General features: G+C 38.8%; 1 non-coding gene across 1 annotated transcript; it reads left to right on the forward strand.

Moving 5' to 3' along the window:
* The first annotated feature begins 14,199 nt into the window (after positions 1-14,199).
* Positions 14,200-14,306, forward strand: LOC135149798 (small nucleolar RNA R71). Its single transcript, XR_010288013.1, has one exon. It is a non-coding gene; the product is annotated as a small nucleolar RNA R71 (small nucleolar RNA).
* Positions 14,307-15,222: the final 916 nt, after the last annotated feature.

The raw sequence follows: 15,222 nt of genomic DNA on the forward strand, positions 1-15,222 counted from the left end.
CCTGGCAACCTGACGTGTCACTTGCCATGTGGACTGTATGGTGATGTGGTTTAATGCCTTATGCAACACTGAGTGTCGTTGCGTTTATATCTGTTTACCGTTACGTAATATGCATATTGCAATGTGTTCACAAAAATCTACACGCAAGCGCACGTGATCACAAGTAATATATTTGTTCGTTCCCACAGAGACTGGTGAATTAAGAATACGCACCTATGCAACAATGTATGAGTAATTTTCACTGCTAAGACAATTAACAAGAATGTGTTCTTTTATACTAATAACTAAATTTACTAATCAAAATCAGGATAGGAAAACACATGGGATTCTAACTTCATTATCGAATTCATCTAGAATTGAAATTACTGATGTAACATCCCAGATTTTCAAAATTAGTTTATTAATATAGAAATAAATTTTTGAATATTACTATTGGCTTTAATTGATTTCTTCTGATAAGATGAACGGTCTGTGTAATATGAGTATAATTGTGATGTGAATTATAAGGTTAAAGACGGAAGATGCATTCTTCTGTTGTGATTTCGTTTATTTTAGCGACCCGGATTTTTCAAAAAAATTGTTTATCTTTATTAAAGAAATTTTCTTAGAAAGAGAGGAATAGAGTTTAATATGTTATTCTAGTTTAATGTGTTTTCAAAATTTTATATTTAAATTCCGGGTTATTGTGTTATCAATACAGGGCTGTCTTTTCAAAATTATATAATTGATTTTAAGGATTTAAAAGATTGCTATGGTTACATGGCTAAGTGTTGCATGTGGAATTGTGAGTTTAGTTAGTTATGATAATTTAATGTGAGTATTGTATGAATTTTGGTGTAAATTGATTTTCTGTAATTGGTATTTATACGTGCTAGAACTGTGGGTTTAATTATTGATATTATCGGAATGAGTCATGTGTTATTTAGATATTTTCAAATGATTTATATATGGATATATGAATATCCTTTCAAAACTTATTTCAAATATTATTTCTGAAAATACAGAGGTTTGTCAGGTAAAAGTTAGATGGTTGATATGTGAATATATGTATTACATGATTAAGTGTTACGTGTGTAATGGTGGTGTAACCAGTTATGGTTATTTACGAATATTATTTGAATATTTGGTAAATTATTTGATAACTAGTTTTCTATTTTGATTGCTTATATATGTTGCAATCACGAGTTTTCAATTTTCATATTCTCAGAATAAAATATGGAACAATTGGGTATTTTTCCTGATAATTTATGAATAGCATGTGGTATTTATATGAATATTTGTGAGGTTTGTGTTATCTGGTTTATTAAATTGACTCCTCATATGTGTTCGGATTTGAGATATTTCAATTTCTATATGATCAGGATAAAATATAGTTTATTTAGATATGTTCATATCGATTTTTGGATTGCTACGTGATTTTATAATCGATTTGTGAATTTATTTTCGTTTAATTATTATCTATATTAAAATAGTTATTTAACATTTTGAACCCCGTGGGCGTTCGGGAAAATTTCGCCATTAGGCTATTTGGGACATTCTGAGCATTATTCGTGTTTTAACTTTCTCAATCCGGAGTACGGTTTGCCCCGTAAATGATCCGGTACGGTTTTATTAATATTTTTAAAGTTAATAATTATCTGGTTGTCTCGTAATGCGTGAAGCATATTCCAGGAATATTCCAAAGCATATTCAAGGAATATTCTCTTATCTTCCTCTATAAATATCCTTTACCAGTTTATCTCGCACGTACAATCATTTCGTCAGTTTCTCTGCACGAATACCGAGAGAAGACGAACGGGTGTTCTTCGTGTTCTTCATAATCAAACGAGGATTTGAAGGCGTTATTGGAATCCGATGGAGGCGTATGAATAGTCAAAACGAAGCTCTCGACGCGTAGAATCTATTGTAGTCATCCTTATCAGTGCTGAATCGACAGGTTTTTGCTAAATAAGCTTTTTAATTTCGAATTTAAATGATTTGAAATATGAATTTTTGCAAACGATCTTGTTTGATTGATTTTATGATTCCATGTTATAGAGCATCTCCTGCCATTCGTTTTCATATATTATATGTCGATTTTTGACTTCCGTAACATATATAAACAAGGGTTTGATTCTTAAGATATGTTCTTGAGTGTTCTTGAATATTTTTAATTGAAATTTGGGGGATTCTTTTCTGTTGATTCTGGGTAGAAATTGAAGCTACTGGAACGTTCAGGAGGATGAGGGGATGTTGTACGTGTGATCAGATGTGGTGTGGAGTGCCGGGAAGTCGGCCGCCGGAGTTTCGAAAGAAACTCGCCTCCGGCGAGTTTAATGTTGAAATTTCGGCGAACTCCCACGGTTTTTAGCGGTTCCGAGTGCATGTACAAGTTCCTGGCAGTGGTTAGGATGATTCTGGAGCATCTGGTGCGTTTCTGGGCGGGTTTAAGTCGCCGCCGGCGTTTTCCGGGGGGTGCCGCTGCAAAAGTGCAGTTTGGTACCCCAACTTTTAAAGATGATGAAGTCATCGTACCCAAGTTTTGAATCTTACAAAACACCCCCTGAAACTTCTGAAAGTTACACTTTATACCCTGGCCGAAAACTTTCAAAAGTTTACAAAATAAACCTTTTGATTTAATTTTCTAAAATTGTTTTATTTAATTATTTTAAATTCCAAAAATAGTTTTTAATTATTTCTTTATTCAAAAATAAATCTAAATTAGTTCTTAATTAATTTTAATTAGTAATTAATTATTTTAATTGGTCAATTAATTTAAATATTAATTGATTAATTAATTTAGTTAATTATTAATTGATTTTAATTGATTAGATTTAATTGTTCCTTTTGATTTAAAAATTCTGAAAAATGGTTTCGAGCTTTGAATTATTTTTCTAAAATATGTTCGAGGCTCGTTAATTGATTTCAAATGATTTTGGATCGGATCTTGAGCAATCAGACTTGATTATTTATTCAAAAAAGGATTTCTTTATTTGTTTTAATTCCGAAAAATGTCTAGAAATTCCAGAAAATTCTCGAAAAATCATTTTTAACCTGAGACTTGATTGGATATCGATGGGGATGGGAAACCTTATGTGCAATGTGTTGTCTGCTGTCTGTGTGATATGTTATGTGCCGATAGGAGAGTTAGAAAACGGTTTTGATCATATCTTTTGATTCGTAATTCAGAATCAGGTGAAACGAAAGGGAGATGAAAGCTTATGGAGTCTATTTTAATATGGCAAAATAATATGATCGAGTCTAGAATGTGATTATATGTCATGTAATATGCAATATGTGTCAATATGTGACTTGTCTGCTATAAATTGATGATTTCGTGATATACGTGGCTATTCCTAATATTATACATATGTGATAAATGACTTATATGACATAGTGTCGTGAATTGATTGATATTGGATAAGAATATATGGATAGTGATTGAATTGTGTTGGTTGATGGTTGATTGGGATAGGATAACAGGTGGATAGTCTTATACATAGACGAGACGATGTCGGATTTTCAATAAGGATTTATACGATAATTGATTTGTGATATGTTATGTGGAATATGATTGACTATATGTTAGAGTCAAAGCATGATTATGTGATAAGTGATATCTAATAGGTTTAAAGGGTTATATAAGGGAGTATCGATATACGTGATGTGTATGTACAATAGATTGTTTAGTGATTATAGTATTGTCTTATTCTCGTTAAGGATTTGAACGAGACGTATACGATCGAAGACATTCAGAAGATCAAACGATGATGCAAAATGAATGAGAAATGAATCGAAGAGACGAAGTCGTACTACGAATAGAGTATATACAAAGATGGTCTAGAGACTATGATATGCATAGAGTGTGAAAGTGGAAAAATGAGATTGAGATATGAGACTGGAATCGGATTTAAGGCAAGTATTCCTAAATCCTTCCTCATATATATATTGCATGTTCTGATTATTCTGTCAGGATTATGATATTGTTTATGCTGAGACCCTTCTCAAACAAACTCTTACTTCTGAGAATGAATCCCATGATTGTTTTCTTCTTCCAAGTTCTGAAAAGCCAAACACCTAATTACTCTCAACTTTCTATTTTGGTCCATTCTCTCCAATCCTCAAGATTTTAAAAATACCAGTTCTACAAATTAATTCGAAGTTCAGACCGTCATTGAAGCATGTGTTGCTCAGTGATAGTTAGAGCCTAGAATGAAAGGGGATCTTCTTGATTATTCAACCCGCCATTGTCATGCTGGTTTAGCAGGCTAAATTCAGTTGCTTAGCCGATAATGGAGGATACTGAATAGTTAGGAATTTCCTGAACTATGATTTATCAAAAGACAGACTGTGGTTTATGAAATGTTGATTCCCAAAAGTTGATTTGAAATATTTCTGTTGCTGATAATGATTATAATTCTGTTCTGTTGATTCAGTTGTCTGTTGATTTAAATTGTTAGAATTGGATTAGTTTTTATAAAATATGTGGACCAGATTCGTGGTCAGACCAGATTCGTGGTCAATTATAGGCCAATGTGTGCCTTGGATCCAGTATAGAGAACAGGGCTGTGTGCCATGTTCGGGGTTAGTGCATGACTGATCAGCAGCCTAACCTTTGGTTTTTAAGTAAAAATGTGATGGATCCAATTCGACAATTCTTCTGTAAGTTTGAATTCTGATTTCAATGGCTGATAAGAATTGTGAAGTTTTCAATTGCATATCCTGAACTTGTGAACCCTGATTAAATATTTCAGGAATATTGTTGCTTATATACACTTGCTGAGCATTGTTGCTCACTCTTGCTATTCCTTTTTAACCATTTCAGAAAAGCTTAGAGTTGAATTGAGATTGCGAGTATGGCTAAGGCTAAGCGAGGAGTCAGAGTTATAGAATATCCAGAGGACAAGTGGAATGTTCAGGGAGATTGACAAGGTTGGTTCTAGATAGAGTTGTATTATTGAGATTCAGTTGTAAGTCATAATTGAGGTAGATTGACAGTGATTCTTCTTATCGAAGATGACCTGAGATTGTAAGACATTGTTTATTGATAGTGTTTGATTCTAATTTCAATACTGTAACCTGGATGCGATCCTGTTTTTAGGGGGTTTAAGTGTTTTCCTTAAATCTTTTACTTAAATTTTCAGGTTTTAAATCCTTTGATTTTATTATTTTTTTTAAAGATACAGGTTTTCAAAAGTGTTTTAAAAATGGTTTTGTGTGGTGACGTCAGAATCTAGACCCCCGGATTCTCGGGCTGTCACAACTGATTAACATGCGACTGTTGATCCTAATCAGACAACACGAAAGTAATACATGCCAACTCTCGTTGCACACATATCATACCAATCAAAATCCACGGTTAAGATAGAAATCTCATGGACACCAACAAAGCTCAGACCCTATATCTCTATAGCGGTAGTGTAAGCAGAGAGGTTTAATAGCAAGTCGTCTATCGTGATTACACAGGGTGATAAAAATAGTTCAAGTCTACCACAAATTATGTTTCATTCACATAATCCTATGTTTACATGGCATAGTTCTAAATTCAATCATCCACTCTCGCTTCAGAAAGAATTAACAAACAACTTAGAAGTTAGCTACGCTCCTAAGAAGAATAAGCACGGCGCATGCAAAGAAATCAACGTACGTCACCAAATCAAGCAATTAATATTCTTTACTAGACTACATCGATAAGTCCATTAGAATCCCATGAAGGCGGTTAGTTCTTAATCGAACTAATCGACATCATGGGTTCTAATGAAAACATGATAAATAAAAGACGAGAATTAAACATAAGACAATTGCTTGAATTAATAAATAAGAACACAACGTTACAGAATTGATGTTCACGATCTCGCTCGAGACTGTCACTTCCTCGCGAAGAACGATCCAATACAATTCACTAATGTGTTTTGTTACAAGAGAAAAACTGCTAAAACTATATTCCGATATTCTACGATACAAGTGAGGCTAGGGTTTTTACACATGAGAAATTAGATACATTGACCAAGTCAACCGGGCCTTGACCGCTGCTAAAATCCATCAGAAAAGCTCCAAAAATCGGCCCGGAACAACTCTGCTGGGCGCAGCCGCGCTAAACTAGCGCAGGCGCGCTAGTGGGACAGTAGCTAGCGCGGGCGCGCTAAGATCTAGCGCGGGCGCGCTACTGTCTGCCACCGGCAGCCCGTTTCTTCGTTTTTTAGCTCGTTCTCGCGTGCATGCCCTTCCTCGCTCTAGTACCACTTCCGTAGGTGATCACGGTTGCATTTAGCACATGCAACAAGCCCTTTAAACCCCTAGACAGCTCTAGTGGACGAGTGTGTTCTCGTGAGGGTTTGTAGAAGATGTACCCACAAAATCCCAAGTCGTGATGAATCCACAATTCTCTATTCTTGCAATTAATGCACCAAAAACAACCTAAAATGAGAGAAAATCACTTCATCACCTCAACTCGTGACCTGCACAGAAAAACACTAAAAACACATCAAAAGACACTAAACACTTAAGTACAACCAACCAATTTAAGTGGAAATGAAGGCCTATAAGTGTGTATAAATACCACTTATCACACCCCCAAACTTAAATTGATGCTTGTCCTCAAGCGTCAACGACACTATACAATAATACAATGCAATGCATGAATGCAACTACGTGATGAATGAGTGAACTATGAAGTAATTGCCTTGCCAATTATAATACCTCAGATTGTGCTAATGTTCTCGAATTTCACTTCTCTCGCTACTAAGTCAATTACTCTTCTATTTACAAGTGTGGAGTGCCAGTGTGTGCAAGCATGCTCTTTTATTGAGACAAGACAAAAACTACTACTCCCACAGAATCCCAATCAAGAATCGTAAAAGTTTAGAACTAACACCCCGTCACTCAAGTCCAACTAAAAGCCAAGGTCCCAAAGAATGTCCACACCCTTCTATTTTATTCACTATATTTTTTTTTTCTTTTTATTATTGGTGATTCATTGCTCGGTCTAAGGTCAGAGCGCTTCGCAGTGTAAATGCGTTACGAACACCACAAGACTTCACACACCAATTATTCACTTTATTCTAGTGGTTTATTTAACCGTGCAATGGTTGAGATCCCTAAAGATTTATGCACTAGTACCCATGTAGCGAGCGTTGGGTCAACAATCCCAAACCACGAAGGGCTTTAGGTTGTTAGGCACAAAGTCCCCTCAGACTTAGTTACTCGAGTACTAATGAGCTCAACCTAGTTAATTCTACCACTTATTTTTTTAGTGAATTTATTTACTACTCTTTTTTTTTTCTAGAAAGGCATATTGACTCCTCAGTTCCCCCAAACTTAAGATTTACAGACTTAAGCTGAAGGGTGCTCAATTCAATCCTAGAATTCATGGAATTTCGTCTAAATCCTATCTCAAGAACATATGTGAATTACAATTTCCAACACAAGCAATTTCCAAGTACTAACCTAGCATTGCAATTGAAATTACTAATCAAGAACTACGCACATAACTCATCATAGGCAATTAACTTGGCTTAACTTCATAATTCATGCAATTGCTCGTGATACTAACTACGACAATTAGCTCTAAACATGAAAAAATAAAAAAAACGTGAGAAATAATCAAAGCAAAATAAAATAACCGTGAACTACATGAACTAACTAACACATGCAATAATAAACATAATTACAATACTATGCTCTTCCTTAGATTACCACCCCCAAACTTAAAATTTTCAATGTCCCCATTGAAAGCGGTAAAAAGGCTAGAGCACCCACATACCTACTCGGAGTCCGAGTCCTCCCCCTCCTCTGCTGGAGGTGAATCAGGTGGAGGATACTGCATCCCTGCTCCGAATACTGGCCACTGAACTATGACCCCTTGTGCCTGGAAAGCATTACCAAGAGCTTGTGTCAAGTCAAATGAAAACCTCTGGTGGATGTCATGCATAGTGTCCATCCGTCTCGCTAGCCGGCGATAATGAACATCTCCCATCGGTTCGGAGCTCCTCTCCGTCTGAGAAGTACCAGCTCCAGAAGCTCTAGTACGCTCCCTCCTAATGAACCCTGGACGTCCCCCCGGCATCTCATTATATATGTAACCGAGTCCTCGAGGGTGAGGAACAGCTCCTTCCTACTCCGTCATCCGGCTGATCGCCGAATGATCAATAGGTGCTGCTGGCAACTGTAATTGCTCGTTGGCTGGCCAACGAACACCGCTTGATCGGCAGAGCTTCGTAACAATTGTGCCGTACGGAATGGCACCAGTGGTTCCTCCCTGTAAGAACCTAAGAATTCCCTGATGAATCACGTGTCCCAGATCAATATACTTGTCCGAGACAATCCCAAAGAGCAGAATAGCTCTATCCACCGTCACCTCATGCCCATGTGAAGATGGCATGATGTTAGCACAGATGAAGGCGTTCCACGCCTTTGCATACCAGTTCAAAGCGGCTGCCGGAAAAGAAACATGTGCCGGCAAAGGAGGTGCCGTCATCTTCCAACTCGTATCCGGCACACACATATCATACACCAACCGCTCAAGATCAACCGGATCCTCGTCAAACCGGCGTTTGGCACGCCCAATCCTCTCTACAACCCAATCTTCTTCATTACGGTGCTTGGCACGCCCCTCAATCACTCTACGGATCGCCTCCGCACTATACTCCACACGGGTTCCTCGCACCACCGTGAAACCATCGCGATTCTCCTTGGCATTAGCATAGAACTCGCGAATAATGGCCAAGGGAACCGCCTCCGGAGCCTCGCAAAAAGACTCCCATCCCCTTTCTTGAATCATGCTTAAGAGATCCCCATCTTCAGCTGTGGGTAAGAATCCCCTCTCCTTGACTATCGACTTATTCATAAGCCGTTGAAACTCGGTTCGTGCACCATCGGAGGTGAATTCAACCTCACCCATCGAGGAAGAATCGCTAGATGTAGGGGCTTGGGTGCTTGGTCCTTGTGATCTTCGGGCTCTTTTGGGTGCCATTGATAGAGATCGAAAGTTGCAAGAGATTTGTGTGTAGTGGGTTTGAGAGATTTGATGGTGGTTGTGTGTATGGAGGTGTATATATATAAGTAGGGTTTATAGAATTAGAATAGGAATTGGAGATGGATTTTGTGTTTATATAGGATTTTGAGAGCTGAGTTAGGGTTATTGAGGATATATTTCGGGCTAGGCATGCAAAATTAGGATTGTGGGCTTTTAAAAACGGAAAATAAAATATTTTTGGTGAAAAAATCGATTCCTGGGCAGACAGTAGCGCGGCCGCGCTAAGTGTAGCGCGGGCGCGCTGTACACTGTAGCGCGGGCGCGCTGGACACTAGCGCGGGCGCGCTAGTGTCTGCCACCCAGGGTCAAATTTTTTCGTTTTTTGCGTTTTTGAGGTTTACAACGGTACAACATGGTTCCAATGCGCGGGTTGCCTCCCACGAAGCGCTTGTTTAACGTCGTTAGCTCGACGTGAAGTCCAGAATTAATCCGATTCTGATTGAAAAATCGTGGTTTGTACCTCACGATTCACATTTCCGCCAAAGTAAGGCTTCAACCGTTGACCATTAACCTTAAATGATTCATCCGGTGATTTGGCATAGATTTCTACCGCACCGTGGGGGAATACCGTCTTGACTGTAAACGGTCCCGACCAGCGTGACTTGAGTTTCCCTGGAAACAGCTTCAACCGAGAGTTATACAATAGAACCAATTGTCCTACCACAAAAGATTTTTGTATCAACCGCTAATCATGCAATCTTTTCACCTTCTCTTTGTAGAGTTTGTTATTTTCATAAGCACGGAGGCGGAACTCCTCCAACTCATTGAGTTGAATCATGCGTTTATCTCCAGCTAATTGTAAGTCGAAATTCAACTTCTTTAGTGCCCAATAAGCTTTATGTTCCAATTCTACTGGTAAGTGACAAGCTTTCCCAAACACTAACTGAAATGGAGAAGTACCCAATGGTGTTTTGTAAGCTGTTCGATAAGCCCAAGCAGCCTCGTCTAATCGCAAGGACCAGTCTTTCCTAGAAGGGTTAACCACCTTCTCTAATATGCGTTTGATCTCTCTGTTAGACACTTCAGCTTGACCATTCGTTTGAGGATGATAAGCAGTAGCAACCCGGTGATTGATATTATACCTCGTCATCAAGGTTGTGAATTTCCGATTGCAGAAATGAGAGCCTTCATCACTGATAATGACTCCAGGGACTCCGAAACGGGTAAAGATTTGTTTTTGTAGAAATTGCAAGACCACCTTAGCATCATTTGTAGGTAAGGCTTTCACCTCCACCCATTTAGACACGTAATCAACTGCTAATAGAATATACTGGTTGTTGCAAGACGAAACGAACGGTCCCATAAAGTCAATACCCCAAACATCAAATATTTTGACTTCCAAAAGCATTTTAAGAGGCATTTCATTCCTCCTAGAAATATTACCTGTACGTTGACATCGATCGCAACCCAACACAAACTGATGAGCATCTTTAAACAGAGTTGGCCAGTAAAAACTTGCTTGAAGTACCCTCTTTGCTGTCTTCTCTCCGCTATAATGGCCTCCATAACCAGTGGAATGGCACTCGCGCAAAACTCCCTCAACTTCATTATTAGGGATACACCGTCTGAGAATTTGATCGACTCCTTGTTTAAACAAAAAGGGTTCATCCCAAATATACCATTTCACATCGTGAAGGAATTTCTTGCGTTGAGCATAAGAGAATTCTGGAGGAATGACCTTACTCACCAGATAATTTACAATGTCAGCAAACCATGGCTCTTCGGCCTCAGCCCCAAACAACTGTTCATCTGGGAAGAATTCATTAATTAGAATACTGTCGGTAGTTTGTTTGCTATGATCTTCTAGTCGGGATAAATGATCCGCTACCTGATTTTCCGTGCCTTTCCGATCTTTAATTTCCACATCAAATTCTTGGAGTAATAGAACCCAACGAATTAGTCTTGGTTTAGAATCCTTCTTTGACATGAGATACCGAATGGCTGCATGATCAGTGTATACCACTACTTTTGTTCCAAGAAGATAAGACCTGAACTTCTCAAAGCTAAAGACAATAGCTAGAAGTTCTTTTTCTGTAGTAGTGTAGTTCAACTGTGCATCATTTAAAGTTTTGCTGGCGTAGTAGATAACATGAAACACATTACTTGTACGCTGGCCCAGTACAGCTCCTACAGCATAATCACTGGCATCACACATCAATTCGAATGGTTTACTCCAATCAGGTGCAGTGATGATAGGTGCTGATGTCAACTTCTTTTTCAAAATTTCAAATGCTTCCAAGCACTCCTCATCAAATTTGAATGGAATGTCTTTCTCTAACAGATTGCAAAGAGGTTTGGAAATATTTGAGAAGTCCTTGATGAACCTCCGATAGAAACCTGCATGACCAAGGAAGCTTCGGATGCCCTTAACCGAGAGTGGTGGAGGAAGATTTTTAATTGTTTCCACCTTCACTTTATCAACATCCAGTCCCTTGGCAGATACTTTATGTCCCAATATGATTCCTTCTTGCACCATGAAATGGCATTTTTCCCAATTGAGAATCAGATTAGTTTCCACACAGCGCTTAAGAACCATTCTCAGATTCGTGAGGCATTCGTCATAAGATGTTCCAAATACAGAAAAATCGTCCATGAATACCTCCACATTGATGCCGATCATCTCTGAGAATATTGCCATCATGCACCTTTGAAAAGTGGCTGGTGCACCGCATAAGCCAAAAGGTACTCTTCGGAATGCAAATGTACCATAAGGGCATGTAAAGGTTGTCTTTTCTTGATCCTCCAGAGAAATAGCAATCTGATTATAGCCAGAATACCCATCCAACAGGCAATAGAATTCATGACCAGCTAACCTGTCAAGCATCTGATCAATAAAAGGCAGAGGGAAGTGATCCTTCCTTGTAGCTTTATTCAGCTTTCTGTAGTCCATGCAAATCCTCCAACCAGTGACAGTTCTAGTTGAGATGAGTTCCCCTTTTTCGTTGGCTACTACTGTCATGCCTCCTTTCTTAGGCACACATTGTACTGGACTCACCCATGAGCTATCTGAAATTGGATATATGATACCTGCATCGAGCCATTTAAGAATCTCTTTCTTTACAACCTCCTTCATGATAGGATTTAACCTTCTTTGTTGTTCCACTGAAGGTTTGCTTCCTTCTTCAATGAGAATTTTGTGTTGACAAAAGGATGGACTGATTCCCTTGATATCAGCTATAGTCCAACCAATTGCTGTTTTGAATTCCCTTAGCACCCTCAAAAGTTTTTCCTCTTCCTCACCTGACAAGTTAGCTGCAATAATAACAGGAAAAGTAGAACCTTCACCAAGAAAAGCATACCTCAAGTGATCCGGTAGCGGTTTAAGTTCAAGTTTAGGTGCTTCGATCACTGATGGTTGTAGTGGTTTATGATCTTCCTTTTGTTCCTCCAAGCCAAGAGATTCGACAGGTGGTTCAAAATTCCTTCGCCAAGGTGATGAGTTAAGATGATGGAGTTCTTCCAATTCTTCTTCACTGTCCAATTCCTCATCATTGGTAAGGATTGCTTCCAATACATCATTCTGTAAAACCCGCTGGCTATTAGCTTCTGCCGTAGTATCAAGTACATCCATACTGAAACAAGATTCCTCATCAGTTGGTAATTTCATTGCATTGAATACGTTGAACGTGACCGTCTGATCTTGTATTCTCATTGTAAGTTCCCCTTTTTGGACATCGATCAAAGTTTGCCCGGTGGCTAAAAAGGGTCTACCCAAGATGATAGGAATTCTTTTGTCTTCTTCAAAATCAAGAATCACGAAGTCGGCTGGAAATATTAATTTATTAACCTTGACCAGCACATCTTCAATTATACCCCTCGGATATGTGATCGAACGATCAGCCAGCTGTAAAGACATGTTTGTAGGCTTGAGCTCTGACAGGCCAAGTTGTGTAAAGATAGATAGAGGCATCAGATTGATGCTAGCTCCCAAGTCGCACAGACACTTATCAAAAGAGAACTTCCCAATAGTGCAAGGGATAGTAAAGCTTCCCGGGTCTTTCAGCTTAGGTGGTAATTTATGTTGAAGCACAGCACTACATTCCTCCGTTAAAGCTACTGTCTCTAACTCCTCGAGCTTTAGCTTTTTTGAAAGAATACCCTTCATGAACTTGGCATAGCTAGGCATTTGCTCGAGTGCTTCTGCAAACGGAATGTTGATGTGAAGCTTTTTGAAAACTTCAAGGAATTTACCAAATTGCTTATCCAGCTGCTGTTTTTTCAACCTCCTAGGAAACGAAGGTGGTGGATATAATGGCTTTGACACCGGATCAGCTGCAGGGATAGCCCTATCCATTTCAACATTAGGTTTTATGCCAATTGTATTCGAAGGAAGTTCTGCTGGAATTTCTTGCGGTTCATCATCCTGATCTTGTACTAATGTTGAGGTTGGCCCTGTTGTAGTTTTTCCAGATCTCAGTGTAATGGATTGGACTTGCTCTTTAGGGTCCCTCTTACCTGGTACCTCTGTATCACTAGGGAGATTCCCCTGTGGTCTGCTTAATAAAGCATTAGCTAACTGATCGACTTGTGTCTCCAAGGCTTTTAAAGTTACTGCCTGACTCTTGTACATGAGTCTTAGTTCTTCCATGTCAGACCTTTCGTTAGCTGATTGCCCATGATTCTGAAATCCCGGAGGGTGATATGGCTGTTTAGGTGCATACTGTTGTGAAGTTCCAGCCTGACTATACTGTTTAGGTCCCTGTTGAAATCCTTGTTGAGGCTGATTATAACCCTGATTATTACTCCAGCTGAAATTCGGATGATTTCGGTTGTTAGGATGGTAAGTAGCTGGAGCAGGCTGTTGACCTCTCTGAAAGTTGCTCACAAATTGTGCTGATTCACTAGAAATGGCACACTGATCAGTAGAGTGAGTACCAGCACATAATTCGCAAATTGAGATTGGCTGTTGAATTCCTTGGTTAGCCAGAGAATCGACTTTCATCGTGAGAGCCTTAAGTTGAGCAGCAATAGCTGTAGACGTGTCAAGATCAAGAACTCCGGCTACCTTCCCTTGAGTAAGTCTTTGAGTACGGTTCTGATATTCATTAGCAGCCATCATTTCAATAAGATCATAAGCTTCTTCATAACTTTTAGCCCATAGCGCACCTCCCGAGGCAGCATCAAGCATAGGTCTGGATTGAGGTCCAAGACCATTATAGAAACAGTTTATTTGCATCCAATCCGGCATGCCATGATGGGGACACTTCCTTAGCATCTCCTTATATCGCTCCCAGGCTTCACAGAATGTTTCTCCTGATTGTTGAGAGAATTGAGATAGAGCATTTCGTAGTGCAGCAGTCTTTGCCATGGGGAAGAATTTAGTGAGAAATTTCTGAGCTAGATCTTCCCATGTAGTAATAGAACCAGATGGTAAAGAATGCAACCATCCCTTAGCCTTATCTCTCAGTGAAAATGGAAAAAGCCTTAGCTTCACAGCATCATCAGAAACTCCATTAAATTTGAAAGTGTCACAGATCTCTATAAAATTACGTATATGCATATTAGGGTCTTCAGTAGGAGAACCCCCAAACTGTACCGAGTTCTGGACCATTTGAATAGTTCCTGGTTTGATTTCAAAGGCATTGGCTGCGATTGCAGGCCTGACATTGCTTGACTGGATATCATCGATCTTTGGCATAGAGAAATCCTTCAATGCCTTACTGTCTGGTTGTGCTTCAGGTTCTGTCATTGTTTCAGAATCAGAAGAAGAAGATGAATCAATTGCTTCCTTACGAGCTTTAGAACGTGTTAGCATAAACGCGACCCAAGTACCTGAAATAAAGAAAAGAAGAAAAGTGAGAAAAGAATAGAATCCTAGTCAGTGAATTTTAATGCACACTGATGACAAGTACATAAACTAATTAATTAACACCGAGTCCCCGGCAGCGGCGCCAAAAACTTGTTCGCAAAAATCTACACGCAAGCGCACGTGATCACAAGTAATATATTTGTTCGTTCCCACAGAGACTGGTGAATTAAGAATACGCACCTATGCAACAATGTATGAGTAATTTTCACTGCTAAGACAATTAACAAGAATGTGTTCTTTTATACTAATAACTAAATTTACTAATCAAAATCAGAATAGGAAAACACATGGGACTCTAACTTCATTATCGAATTCATCTAGAATTGAAATTACTGATTAACATGCGACTGTTGATCCTAATCAGACAACACGAAAGTAATACATGCCAACTCTCATTGCA

The sequence above is a fragment of the Daucus carota genome, chromosome 9 (assembly GCF_001625215.2).
Source record: "Daucus carota subsp. sativus chromosome 9, DH1 v3.0, whole genome shotgun sequence".
Taxonomy (NCBI): domain Eukaryota; kingdom Viridiplantae; phylum Streptophyta; class Magnoliopsida; order Apiales; family Apiaceae; genus Daucus; species Daucus carota.